This window comes from Taudactylus pleione, unplaced genomic scaffold, assembly GCF_031769625.1.
Source record: "Taudactylus pleione unplaced genomic scaffold, aTauple2 ptg000914l, whole genome shotgun sequence".
Classification (NCBI taxonomy): Eukaryota; Metazoa; Chordata; class Amphibia; order Anura; family Myobatrachidae; genus Taudactylus; species Taudactylus pleione.
Genome location: NW_028285315.1, coordinates 144,715 through 157,867, shown reverse-complemented (window position 1 = coordinate 157,867; position 13,153 = coordinate 144,715). Strand labels below are relative to the sequence as shown.

The 13,153-nt window shown below is 30.9% G+C and overlaps 5 non-coding genes across 5 annotated transcripts; all 5 read left to right on the top strand.

Moving 5' to 3' along the window:
- Positions 1–4,384: 4,384 nt before the first annotated feature.
- TRNAR-UCG (transfer RNA arginine (anticodon UCG)) lies at positions 4,385–4,457 on the top strand. Its single transcript has one exon. It is a non-coding gene; the product is annotated as a tRNA-Arg (tRNA).
- A 1,824-nt stretch (positions 4,458–6,281) lies between these two features.
- Positions 6,282–6,354, top strand: TRNAR-UCG (transfer RNA arginine (anticodon UCG)). The gene has a single exon. It is a non-coding gene; the product is annotated as a tRNA-Arg (tRNA).
- A 3,761-nt stretch (positions 6,355–10,115) lies between these two features.
- On the top strand, positions 10,116–10,188 carry TRNAR-UCG (transfer RNA arginine (anticodon UCG)). Its single transcript has one exon. It is a non-coding gene; the product is annotated as a tRNA-Arg (tRNA).
- A 1,844-nt stretch (positions 10,189–12,032) lies between these two features.
- TRNAR-UCG (transfer RNA arginine (anticodon UCG)) lies at positions 12,033–12,105 on the top strand. Its single transcript has one exon. It is a non-coding gene; the product is annotated as a tRNA-Arg (tRNA).
- An 886-nt stretch (positions 12,106–12,991) lies between these two features.
- Positions 12,992–13,064, top strand: TRNAR-UCG (transfer RNA arginine (anticodon UCG)). Its single transcript has one exon. It is a non-coding gene; the product is annotated as a tRNA-Arg (tRNA).
- The last annotated feature ends 89 nt before the right edge of the window (positions 13,065–13,153 follow it).

The window sequence follows — 13,153 nt, the reverse complement described above, 5'->3', positions numbered from 1 at the left end:
CATGTTTAAAATGAATCATTGAAATCCGAACATCCATAGTCCAATGAGAAATTGCTATAAAGCCTACATCCCTAATATTTTCATAATTCTTAAAAAACCTTTAGGAAAATGTAAGTGTTTACCTGTTAACTTGTTTGATTTTGGTAATCTGTGTTGCAAAGCAGTTCTTTGACCAAATTGATACTATAATGGTTATTTGCATATCTGCATATAAAAAATACATCTCACATGTTTAGAAGGAATCAGTGAAATCAGAACACCCATAGTTCAATGAGAAATTGCTCTAATGCCTACATCCCTAATCTTTTTATAAAACTTTATAGCATGCCTGTAGAAAAGTTAAGTTATTTCTCAGCTAAGTTAAGGATTTTACAAAATCTAGGCTATGTGAAAGGTATACTTTGTAATGTTCACTCAACATAAATCACTAAAATATGTTGGATTTCATTTTGTAATTCATATGCAAGTTTTTCCAAAACATACCTCTAGAAAAAGCTTCTAAATTTTGAATGTTATACTTGAGGTTACTATTACCACACCTTCCACAGGTTCGACAATTTCGACATAGATGACAGCGTGGCATAATGGATGAGGCGTCTGACTTCTGATCAGAAGATTGAGGGTTCGTGTCCCTTCATGGTCAAGTCACTATTTGAAATCTTCAAACTCTGCATGAATTCAATGGATGACAATGTTGTAAAGAATGTACATTTCTAAATGTAATTCCCATAGGAAAATAAATACAACATAAACAATGATGTACACATAGTTATAGGTTTTTTAGGTTTTTGGTGCATAGTAAAAGGTATCCTTTTGGAAAATGTAAGTATTTACCTCTTAACTTGTTCAATTTTGGTAATCTGTGTTGGAAAAAAATGTTTGACCAAATTGATACAATAAAGGATATTTGCATATCTGCATATAAAAATTATATCTCACATGTTTAAAATGAATCATTGAAATCCGAACATCCATAGTCCAATGAGAAATTGCTATAAAGCCTACATCCCTAATATTTACATAAAACTTAAAAAACCTTTAGGAAAATGTCAGTGTTTACCTGTTAACTTGTTTGATTTTGGTAATCTGTGTTGCAAAGCAATTCTTTGACCAAATTGATACTATAATGGTTATTTGCATATCTGCATATAAAAAATACATCTCACATGTTTAGAAGGAATCAGTGAAATCAGAACAGCCATAGCTCAATGAGAAATTGCTCTAATGCCTACATCCCTAATCTTTTTATAAAACTTTACAGCATGCCTATAGAAAAGTTAAGTTATTTCTCAGCTAAGTTAAGGATTTTACAAAATCTAGGCTATGTGAAAGGTATACTTTGTAATGTTCACTCAACATAAATCACTAAAATATGTTGGATTTTATTTTGTAATTCATATGCAAGTTTTTCCAAAACATATATCTAGAAAAAACTTCTAAATTTTGAATGTTATACTTGAGGTTACTATTACCACACCTTCCACAGGTTCGACAATTTCGACATAGATGACAGCGTGGCATAATGGATGAGGCGTCTGACTTCTGATCAGAAGATTGAGGGTTCGTGTCCCTTCGTGGTCAAGTCATTCTTTTTGTCACTATTTGAAATCTTCAAACTCTGCATGAATTCAATGGATGACAATGTTGTAAAGAATGTACATTTCTAAATGTAATTCCCATAGGAAAATAAATACAACATAAACAATGATGTGCATGATGTATACATAGTTATAGGTTTTTTAGGTTTTTGGTGCATAGTAAAAGGTATCCTTTTGGAAAATGTAAGTATTTACCTCTTAACTTGTTCAATTTTGGTAATCTGTGTTGGAAAAAAATCTTTGACCAAATTCATACAATAAAGGATATTTGCATATCTGCATATAAAAATTATATCTCACATGTTTAAAATGAATCATTGAAATCTGAACATCCATAGTCCAATGAGAAATTGCTATAAAGCCTACATCCCTAATATTTTCATAAAACTTAAAAAACCTTTAGGAAAATGTCAGTGTTTACCTGTTAACTTGTTTGATATTGGTAATCTGTGTTGCAAAGCAATTCTTTGACCAAATTGATACTATAATGGTTATTTGCATATCTGCATATAAAAAATACATCTCACATGTTTAGAAGGAATCAGTGAAATCAGAACAGCCATAGCTCAATGAAAAATTGCTCTAATGCCTACATCCCTAATCTTTTTATAAAACTTTATAGCATGCCTATAGAAAAGTTAAGTTATTTCTCAGCTAAGTTAAGGATTTTACAAAATCTAGGCTATGTGAAAGGTATACTTTGTAATGTTCACTCAACATAAATCACTAAAATATGTTGGATTTCATTTTGTAATTCATATGCAAGTTTTTCCAAAACATATATCTAGAAAAAACTTCTAAATTTTGAATGTTATACTTGAGGTTACTATTACCACACCTTCCACAGGTTCGACACCTTCTATAAAGATGACCGCGTGGCCTAATGGATAAGCCATCTGACTTCAGATCAGAAGATTGAGGGTTCGAGTCCCTTCGTGGTCGAGTCTTTCATTTTGTCACAATTTGAAATCTTCAAACTCTGCATGAATTCAATGGATGACAATGTTGTAAAGAATGTACATTTCTAAATGTAATTCCCATAGGAAAATAAATTCAACATAAACAATGATGTGCATGATGTACACATAGTTATAGGTTTTTTAGGTTTTTGGTGCATAGTAAAAGGTATCCTTTTGGAAAAGGTAAGAATTTACCTGTTATCTTGTTCAATTTTGGTAATCTGTGTTGGAAAAAAATCTTTGACCAAATTGATACAATAAAGGATATTTGCATATCTGCATATAAAAATTATATCTCACATGTTTAAAATGAATCATTGAAATCCGAACATCCATAGTCCAAAGAGAAATTGCTATAAAGCCTACATCCCTAATATTTTCATAAAACTTAAAAAACCTTTAGGAAAATGTCAGTGTTTACCTGTTAACTTTTTTGATTTTGGTAATCTGTGTTGCAAAGCAGTTCTTTGACCAAATTGATACTATAATGGTTATTTGCATATCTGCATATAAAAAATACATCTCACATGTTTAGAAGGAATCAGTGAAATCAGAACACCCATAGTTCAATGAGAAATTGCTCTAATGCCTACATCCAAAATCTTTTTATAAAACTTTATAGCATGCCTATAGAAAAGTTAAGTTATTTCTCAGCTAAGTTAAGGATTTTACAAAATCTAGGCTATGTGAAAGGTATACTTTGTAATGTTCACTCAACATAAATCACTAAAATATGTTGGATTTCATTTTGTAATTCATATGCAAGTTTTTCCAAAACATACCTCTAGAAAAAGCTTCTAAATTTTGAATGTTATACTTGAGGTTACTATTACCACACCTTCCACAGGTTTGACAATTTCGACATAGATGACAGCATGGCATAATGGATGAGGCGTCTGACTTCTGATCAGAAGATTGAGGGTTCGTGTCCCTTCGTGGTCAAGTCATTCTTTTTGTCACTAATTGAAATCTTCAAACTCTGCATGAATTCAATGGATGACAATGTTGTAAAGAATGTACATTTCTAAATGTAATTCCCATAGGAAAATAAATACAACATAAACAATGATGTGCATGATGTACACATAGTTATAGTTTTTTTAGGTTTTTGGTGCATAGTAAAAGGTATCCTTTTGGAAAAGGTAAGTATTTACCTGTTAACTTGTTCAATTTTGGTAATCTGTGTTGGAAAAAAATCTTTGACCAAAATGATACAATAAAGGATATTACATATCTGCATATAAAAATTATATCTCACATGTTTAAAATGAATCATTGAAATCCGAACATCCATAGTCCAATGAGAAATTGCTATAAAGCCTACATCCCTAATATTTTCATAATTCTTAAAAAACCTTTAGGAAAATGTAAGTGTTTACCTGTTAACTTGTTTGATTTTGGTAATCTGTGTTGCAAAGCAGTTCTTTGACCAAATTGATACTATAATGGTTATTTGCATATCTGCATATAAAAAATACATCTCACATGTTTAGAAGGAATCAGTGAAATCAGAACACCCATAGTTCAATGAGAAATTGCTCTAATGCCTACATCCCTAATCTTTTTATAAAACTTTATAGCATGCCTATAGAAAAGTTAAGTTATTTCTCAGCTAAGTTAAGGATTTTACAAAATCTAGGCTATGTGAAAGGTATACTTTGTAATGTTCACTCAACATAAATCACTAAAATATGTTGGATTTCATTTTGTAATTCATATGCAAGTTTTTCCAAAACATATATCTAGAAAAAACTTCTAAATTTTGAATGTTATACTTGAGGTTACTTTTACCACACCTTCCACAGGTTCGACAACTTCTATAAAGATGACCGCGTGGCCTAATGGATAAGGCGTCTGACTTCGGATCAGAAGATTGAGGGTTCGAGTCCCTTCGTGGTCGAGTCTTTCATTTTGTCACAATTTGAAATCTTCAAACTCTGCATGAATTCAATGGATGACAATGTTGTAAAGAATGTACATTTCTAAATGTAATTCCCATAGGAAAATAAATTCAACATAAACAATGATGTGCATGATGTACACATAGTTATAGGTTTTTTAGGTTTTTGGTGCATAGTAAAAGGTATCCTTTTGGAAAAGGTAAGAATTTACCTGTTAACTTGTTCAATTTTGGTAATCTGTGTTGGAAAAAAATCTTTGACCAAATTGATACAATAAAGGATATTTGCATATCTGCATATAAAAATTATATCTCACATGTTTAAAATGAATCATTGAAATCCGAACATCCATAGTCCAAAGAGAAATTGCTATAAAGCCTACATCCCTAATTTTTTCATAAAACTTAAAAAACCTTTAGGAAAATGTCAGTGTTTACCTGTTAACTTTTTTGATTTTGGTAATCTGTGTTGCAAAGCAGTTCTTTGACCAAATTGATACTATAATGGTTATTTGCATATCTGCATATAAAAAATACATCTCACATGTTTAGAAGGAATCAGTGAAATCAGAACACCCATAGTTCAATGAGAAATTGCTCTAATGCCTACATCCAAAATCTTTTTATAAAACTTTATAGCATGCCTATAGAAAAGTTAAGTTATTTCTCAGCTAAGTTAAGGATTTTACAAAATCTAGGCTATGTGAAAGGTATACTTTGTAATGTTCACTCAACATAAATCACTAAAATATGTTGGATTTCATTTTGTAATTCATATGCAAGTTTTTCCAAAACATACCTCTAGAAAAAGCTTCTAAATTTTGAATGTTATACTTGAGGTTACTATTACCACACCTTCCACAGGTTCGACAATTTCGACATAGATGACAGCGTGGCATAATGGATGAGGCGTCTGACTTCTGATCAGAAGATTGAGGGTTCGTGTCCCTTCATGGTCAAGTCACTATTTGAAATCTTCAAACTCTGCATGAATTCAATGGATGACAATGTTGTAAAGAATGTACATTTCTAAATGTAATTCCCATAGGAAAATAAATACAACATAAACAATGATGTACACATAGTTATAGGTTTTTTAGGTTTTTGGTGCATAGTAAAAGGTATCCTTTTGGAAAATGTAAGTATTTACCTCTTAACTTGTTCAATTTTGGTAATCTGTGTTGGAAAAAAATGTTTGACCAAATTGATACAATAAAGGATATTTGCATATCTGCATATAAAAATTATATCTCACATGTTTAAAATGAATCATTGAAATCCGAACATCCATAGTCCAATGAGAAATTGCTATAAAGCCTACATCCCTAATATTTACATAAAACTTAAAAAACCTTTAGGAAAATGTCAGTGTTTACCTGTTAACTTGTTTGATTTTGGTAATCTGTGTTGCAAAGCAATTCTTTGACCAAATTGATACTATAATGGTTATTTGCATATCTGCATATAAAAAATACATCTCACATGTTTAGAAGGAATCAGTGAAATCAGAACAGCCATAGCTCAATGAGAAATTGCTCTAATGCCTACATCCCTAATCTTTTTATAAAACTTTACAGCATGCCTATAGAAAAGTTAAGTTATTTCTCAGCTAAGTTAAGGATTTTACAAAATCTAGGCTATGTGAAAGGTATACTTTGTAATGTTCACTCAACATAAATCACTAAAATATGTTGGATTTCATTTTGTAATTCATATGCAAGTTTTTCCAAAACATATATCTAGAAAAAACTTCTAAATTTTGAATGTTATACTTGAGGTTACTTTTACCACACCTTCCACAGGTTCGACAACTTCTATAAAGATGACTGCATGGCCTAATGGATAAGGCGTCTGACTTCGGATCAGAAGATTGAGGGTTCGAGTCCCTTCGTGGTCGAGTCTTTCATTTTGTCACAATTTGAAATCTTCAAACTCTGCATGAATTCAATGGATGACAATGTTGTAAAGAATGTACATTTGTAAATGTAATTCCCATAGGAAAATAAATACAACATAAACAATGATGTGCATGATGTACACATAGTTATAGTTTTTTTAGGTTTTTGGTGCATAGTAAAAGGTATCCTTTTGGAAAAGGTAAGTATTTACCTGTTAACTTGTTCAATTTTGGTAATCTGTGTTGGAAAAAAATCTTTGACCAAATTGATACAATAAAGGATATTACATATCTGCATATAAAAATTATATCTCACATGTTTAAAATGAATCATTGAAATCCAAACATCCATAGTCCAATGAGAAATTGCTATAAAGCCTACATCCCTAATATTTTCATAATTCTTAAAAAACCTTTAGGAAAATGTAAGTGTTTACCTGTTAACTTGTTTGATTTTGGTAATCTGTGTTGCAAAGCAGTTCTTTGACCAAATTGATACTATAATGGTTATTTGCATATCTGCATATAAAAAATACATCTCACATGTTTAGAAGGAATCACTGAAATCAGAACAGCCATAGCTCAATGAGAAATTGCTCTAATGCCTACATCCCTAATCTTTTTATAAAACTTTATAGCATGCCTATAGAAAAGTTAAGTTATTTCTCAGCTAAGTTAAGGATTTTACAAAATCTAGGCTATGTGAAAGGTATACTTTGTAATGTTCACTCAACATAAATCACTAAAATATGTTGGATTTTATTTTGTAATTCATATGCAAGTTTTTCCAAAACATATATCTAGAAAAAACTTCTAAATTTTGAATGTTATACTTGAGGTTACTATTACCACACCTTCCACAGGTTCGACAATTTCGACATAGATGACAGCGTGGCATAATGGATGAGGCGTCTGACTTCTGATCAGAAGATTGAGGGTTCGTGTCCCTTCGTGGTCAAGTCATTCTTTTTGTCACTATTTGAAATCTTCAAACTCTGCATGAATTCAATGGATGACAATGTTGTAAAGAATGTACATTTCTAAATGTAATTCCCATAGGAAAATAAATACAACATAAACAATGATGTGCATGATGTATACATAGTTATAGGTTTTTTAGGTTTTTGGTGCATAGTAAAAGGTATCCTTTTGGAAAATGTAAGTATTTACCTCTTAACTTGTTCAATTTTGGTAATCTGTGTTGGAAAAAAATCTTTGACCAAATTCATACAATAAAGGATATTTGCATATCTGCATATAAAAATTATATCTCACATGTTTAAAATGAATCATTGAAATCTGAACATCCATAGTCCAATGAGAAATTGCTATAAAGCCTACATCCCTAATATTTTCATAAAACTTAAAAAACCTTTAGGAAAATGTCAGTGTTTACCTGTTAACTTGTTTGATATTGGTAATCTGTGTTGCAAAGCAATTCTTTGACCAAATTGATACTATAATGGTTATTTGCATATCTGCATATAAAAAATACATCTCACATGTTTAGAAGGAATCAGTGAAATCAGAACAGCCATAGCTCAATGAAAAATTGCTCTAATGCCTACATCCCTAATCTTTTTATAAAACTTTATAGCATGCCTATAGAAAAGTTAAGTTATTTCTCAGCTAAGTTAAGGATTTTACAAAATCTAGGCTATGTGAAAGGTATACTTTGTAATGTTCACTCAACATAAATCACTAAAATATGTTGGATTTCATTTTGTAATTCATATGCAAGTTTTTCCAAAACATATATCTAGAAAAAACTTCTAAATTTTGAATGTTATACTTGAGGTTACTATTACCACACCTTCCACAGGTTCGACAACTTCTATAAAGATGACCGCGTGGCCTAATGGATAAGCCATCTGACTTCAGATCAGAAGATTGAGGGTTCGAGTCCCTTCGTGGTCGAGTCTTTCATTTTGTCACAATTTGAAATCTTCAAACTCTGCATGAATTCAATGGATGACAATGTTGTAAAGAATGTACATTTCTAAATGTAATTCCCATAGGAAAATAAATTCAACATAAACAATGATGTGCATGATGTACACATAGTTATAGGTTTTTTAGGTTTTTGGTGCATAGTAAAAGGTATCCTTTTGGAAAAGGTAAGAATTTACCTGTTATCTTGTTCAATTTTGGTAATCTGTGTTGGAAAAAAATCTTTGACCAAATTGATACAATAAAGGATATTTGCATATCTGCATATAAAAATTATATCTCACATGTTTAAAATGAATCATTGAAATCCGAACATCCATAGTCCAAAGAGAAATTGCTATAAAGCCTACATCCCTAATATTTTCATAAAACTTAAAAAACCTTTAGGAAAATGTCAGTGTTTACCTGTTAACTTTTTTGATTTTGGTAATCTGTGTTGCAAAGCAGTTCTTTGACCAAATTGATACTATAATGGTTATTTGCATATCTGCATATAAAAAATACATCTCACATGTTTAGAAGGAATCAGTGAAATCAGAACACCCATAGTTCAATGAGAAATTGCTCTAATGCCTACATCCAAAATCTTTTTATAAAACTTTATAGCATGCCTATAGAAAAGTTAAGTTATTTCTCAGCTAAGTTAAGGATTTTACAAAATCTAGGCTATGTGAAAGGTATACTTTGTAATGTTCACTCAACATAAATCACTAAAATATGTTGGATTTCATTTTGTAATTCATATGCAAGTTTTTCCAAAACATACCTCTAGAAAAAGCTTCTAAATTTTGAATGTTATACTTGAGGTTACTATTACCACACCTTCCACAGGTTTGACAATTTCGACATAGATGACAGCATGGCATAATGGATGAGGCGTCTGACTTCTGATCAGAAGATTGAGGGTTCGTGTCCCTTCGTGGTCAAGTCATTCTTTTTGTCACTAATTGAAATCTTCAAACTCTGCATGAATTCAATGGATGACAATGTTGTAAAGAATGTACATTTCTAAATGTAATTCCCATAGGAAAATAAATACAACATAAACAATGATGTGCATGATGTACACATAGTTATAGTTTTTTTAGGTTTTTGGTGCATAGTAAAAGGTATCCTTTTGGAAAAGGTAAGTATTTACCTGTTAACTTGTTCAATTTTGGTAATCTGTGTTGGAAAAAAATCTTTGACCAAAATGATACAATAAAGGATATTACATATCTGCATATAAAAATTATATCTCACATGTTTAAAATGAATCATTGAAATCCGAACATCCATAGTCCAATGAGAAATTGCTATAAAGCCTACATCCCTAATATTTTCATAATTCTTAAAAAACCTTTAGGAAAATGTAAGTGTTTACCTGTTAACTTGTTTGATTTTGGTAATCTGTGTTGCAAAGCAGTTCTTTGACCAAATTGATACTATAATGGTTATTTGCATATCTGCATATAAAAAATACATCTCACATGTTTAGAAGGAATCAGTGAAATCAGAACACCCATAGTTCAATGAGAAATTGCTCTAATGCCTACATCCCTAATCTTTTTATAAAACTTTATAGCATGCCTATAGAAAAGTTAAGTTATTTCTCAGCTAAGTTAAGGATTTTACAAAATCTAGGCTATGTGAAAGGTATACTTTGTAATGTTCACTCAACATAAATCACTAAAATATGTTGGATTTCATTTTGTAATTCATATGCAAGTTTTTCCAAAACATATATCTAGAAAAAACTTCTAAATTTTGAATGTTATACTTGAGGTTACTTTTACCACACCTTCCACAGGTTCGACAACTTCTATAAAGATGACCGCGTGGCCTAATGGATAAGGCGTCTGACTTCGGATCAGAAGATTGAGGGTTCGAGTCCCTTCGTGGTCGAGTCTTTCATTTTGTCACAATTTGAAATCTTCAAACTCTGCATGAATTCAATGGATGACAATGTTGTAAAGAATGTACATTTCTAAATGTAATTCCCATAGGAAAATAAATTCAACATAAACAATGATGTGCATGATGTACACATAGTTATAGGTTTTTTAGGTTTTTGGTGCATAGTAAAAGGTATCCTTTTGGAAAAGGTAAGAATTTACCTGTTAACTTGTTCAATTTTGGTAATCTGTGTTGGAAAAAAATCTTTGACCAAATTGATACAATAAAGGATATTTGCATATCTGCATATAAAAATTATATCTCACATGTTTAAAATGAATCATTGAAATCCGAACATCCATAGTCCAAAGAGAAATTGCTATAAAGCCTACATCCCTAATTTTTTCATAAAACTTAAAAAACCTTTAGGAAAATGTCAGTGTTTACCTGTTAACTTTTTTGATTTTGGTAATCTGTGTTGCAAAGCAGTTCTTTGACCAAATTGATACTATAATGGTTATTTGCATATCTGCATATAAAAAATACATCTCACATGTTTAGAAGGAATCAGTGAAATCAGAACACCCATAGTTCAATGAGAAATTGCTCTAATGCCTACATCCAAAATCTTTTTATAAAACTTTATAGCATGCCTATAGAAAAGTTAAGTTATTTCTCAGCTAAGTTAAGGATTTTACAAAATCTAGGCTATGTGAAAGGTATACTTTGTAATGTTCACTCAACATAAATCACTAAAATATGTTGGATTTCATTTTGTAATTCATATGCAAGTTTTTCCAAAACATACCTCTAGAAAAAGCTTCTAAATTTTGAATGTTATACTTGAGGTTACTATTACCACACCTTCCACAGGTTTGACAATTTCGACATAGATGACAGCATGGCATAATGGATGAGGCGTCTGACTTCTGATCAGAAGATTGAGGGTTCGTATCCCTTCGTGGTCAAGTCATTCTTTTTGTCACTAATTGAAATCTTCAAACTCTGCATGAATTCAATGGATGACAATGTTGTAAAGAATGTACATTTCTAAATGTAATTCCCATAGGAAAATAAATACAACATAAACAATGATGTGCATGATGTACACATAGTTATAGTTTTTTTAGGTTTTTGGTGCATAGTAAAAGGTATCCTTTTGGAAAAGGTAAGTAATTACCTGTTAACTTGTTCAATTTTGGTAATCTGTGTTGGAAAAAAATCTTTGACCAAAATGATACAATAAAGGATATTACATATCTGCATATAAAAATTATATCTCACATGTTTAAAATGAATCATTGAAATCCGAACATCCATAGTCCAATGAGAAATTGCTATAAAGCCTACATCCCTAATATTTTCATAATTCTTAAAAAATCTTTAGGAAAATGTAAGTGTTTACCTGTTAACTTGTTTGATTTTGGTAATCTGTGTTGCAAAGCAGTTCTTTGACCAAATTGATACTATAATGGTTATTTGCATATCTGCATATAAAAAATACATCTCACATGTTTAGAAGGAATCAGTGAAATCAGAACACCCATAGTTCAATGAGAAATTGCTCTAATGCCTACATCCCTAATCTTTTTATAAAACTTTATAGCATGCCTATAGAAAAGTTAAGTTATTTCTCAGCTAAGTTAAGGATTTTACAAAATCTAGGCTATGTGAAAGGTATACTTTGTAATGTTCACTCAACATAAATCACTAAAATATGTTGGATTTCATTTTGTAATTCATATGCAAGTTTTTCCAAAACATATATCTAGAAAAAACTTCTAAATTTTGAATGTTATACTTGAGGTTACTTTTACCACACCTTCCACAGGTTCGACAACTTCTATAAAGATGACCGCGTGGCCTAATGGATAAGGCGTCTGACTTCGGATCAGAAGATTGAGGGTTCGAGTCCCTTCGTGGTCGAGTCTTTCATTTTGTCACAATTTGAAATCTTCAAACTCTGCATGAATTCAATGGATGACAATGTTGTAAAGAATGTACATTTCTATATGTAATTCCCATAGGAAAATAAATACAACATAAACAATGATGTGCATGATGTACACATAGTTATAGGTTTTTTAGGTTTTTGGTGCATAGTAAAAGGTATCCTTTTGGAAAATGTAAGTATTTACCTCTTAACTTGTTCAATTTTGGTAATCTGTGTTGGAAAAAAATCTTTGACCAAATTCATATAATAAAGGATATTTGCATATCTGCATATAAAAATTATATCTCACATGTTTAAAATGAATCATTGAAATCCGAACATCCATAGTCCAATGAGAAATTGCTATAAAGCCTACATCCCTAATATTTTCATAAAACTTAAAAAACCTTTAGGAAAATGTCAGTGTTTACCTGTTAACTTGTTTGATATTGGTAATCTGTGTTGCAAAGCAATTCTTTGACCAAATTGAAACTATAATGGTTATTTGCATATCTGCATATAAAAAATACATCTCACATGTTTAGAAGGAATCAGTGAAATCAGAACAGCCATAGCTCAATGAAAAATTGCTCTAATGCCTACATCCCTAATCTTTTTATAAAACTTTATAGCATGCCTATAGAAAAGTTAAGTTATTTCTCAGCTAAGTTAAGGATTTTACAAAATCTAGGCTATGTGAAAGGTATACTTTGTAATGTTCACTCAACATAAATCACTAAAATATGTTGGATTTCATTTTGTAATTCATATGCAAGTTTTTCCAAAACATATATCTAGAAAAAACTTCTAAATTTTGAATGTTATACTTGAGGTTACTATTACCACACCTTCCACAGGTTCGACAACTTCTATAAAGATGACCGCGTGGCCTAATGGATAAGCCATCTGACTTCGGATCAGAAGATTGAGGGTTCGAGTCCCTTCGTGGTCGAGTCTTTCATTTTGTCACAATTTGAAATCTTCAAACTCTGCATGAATTCAATGGATGACAATGTTGTAAAGAATGTACATTTCTAAATG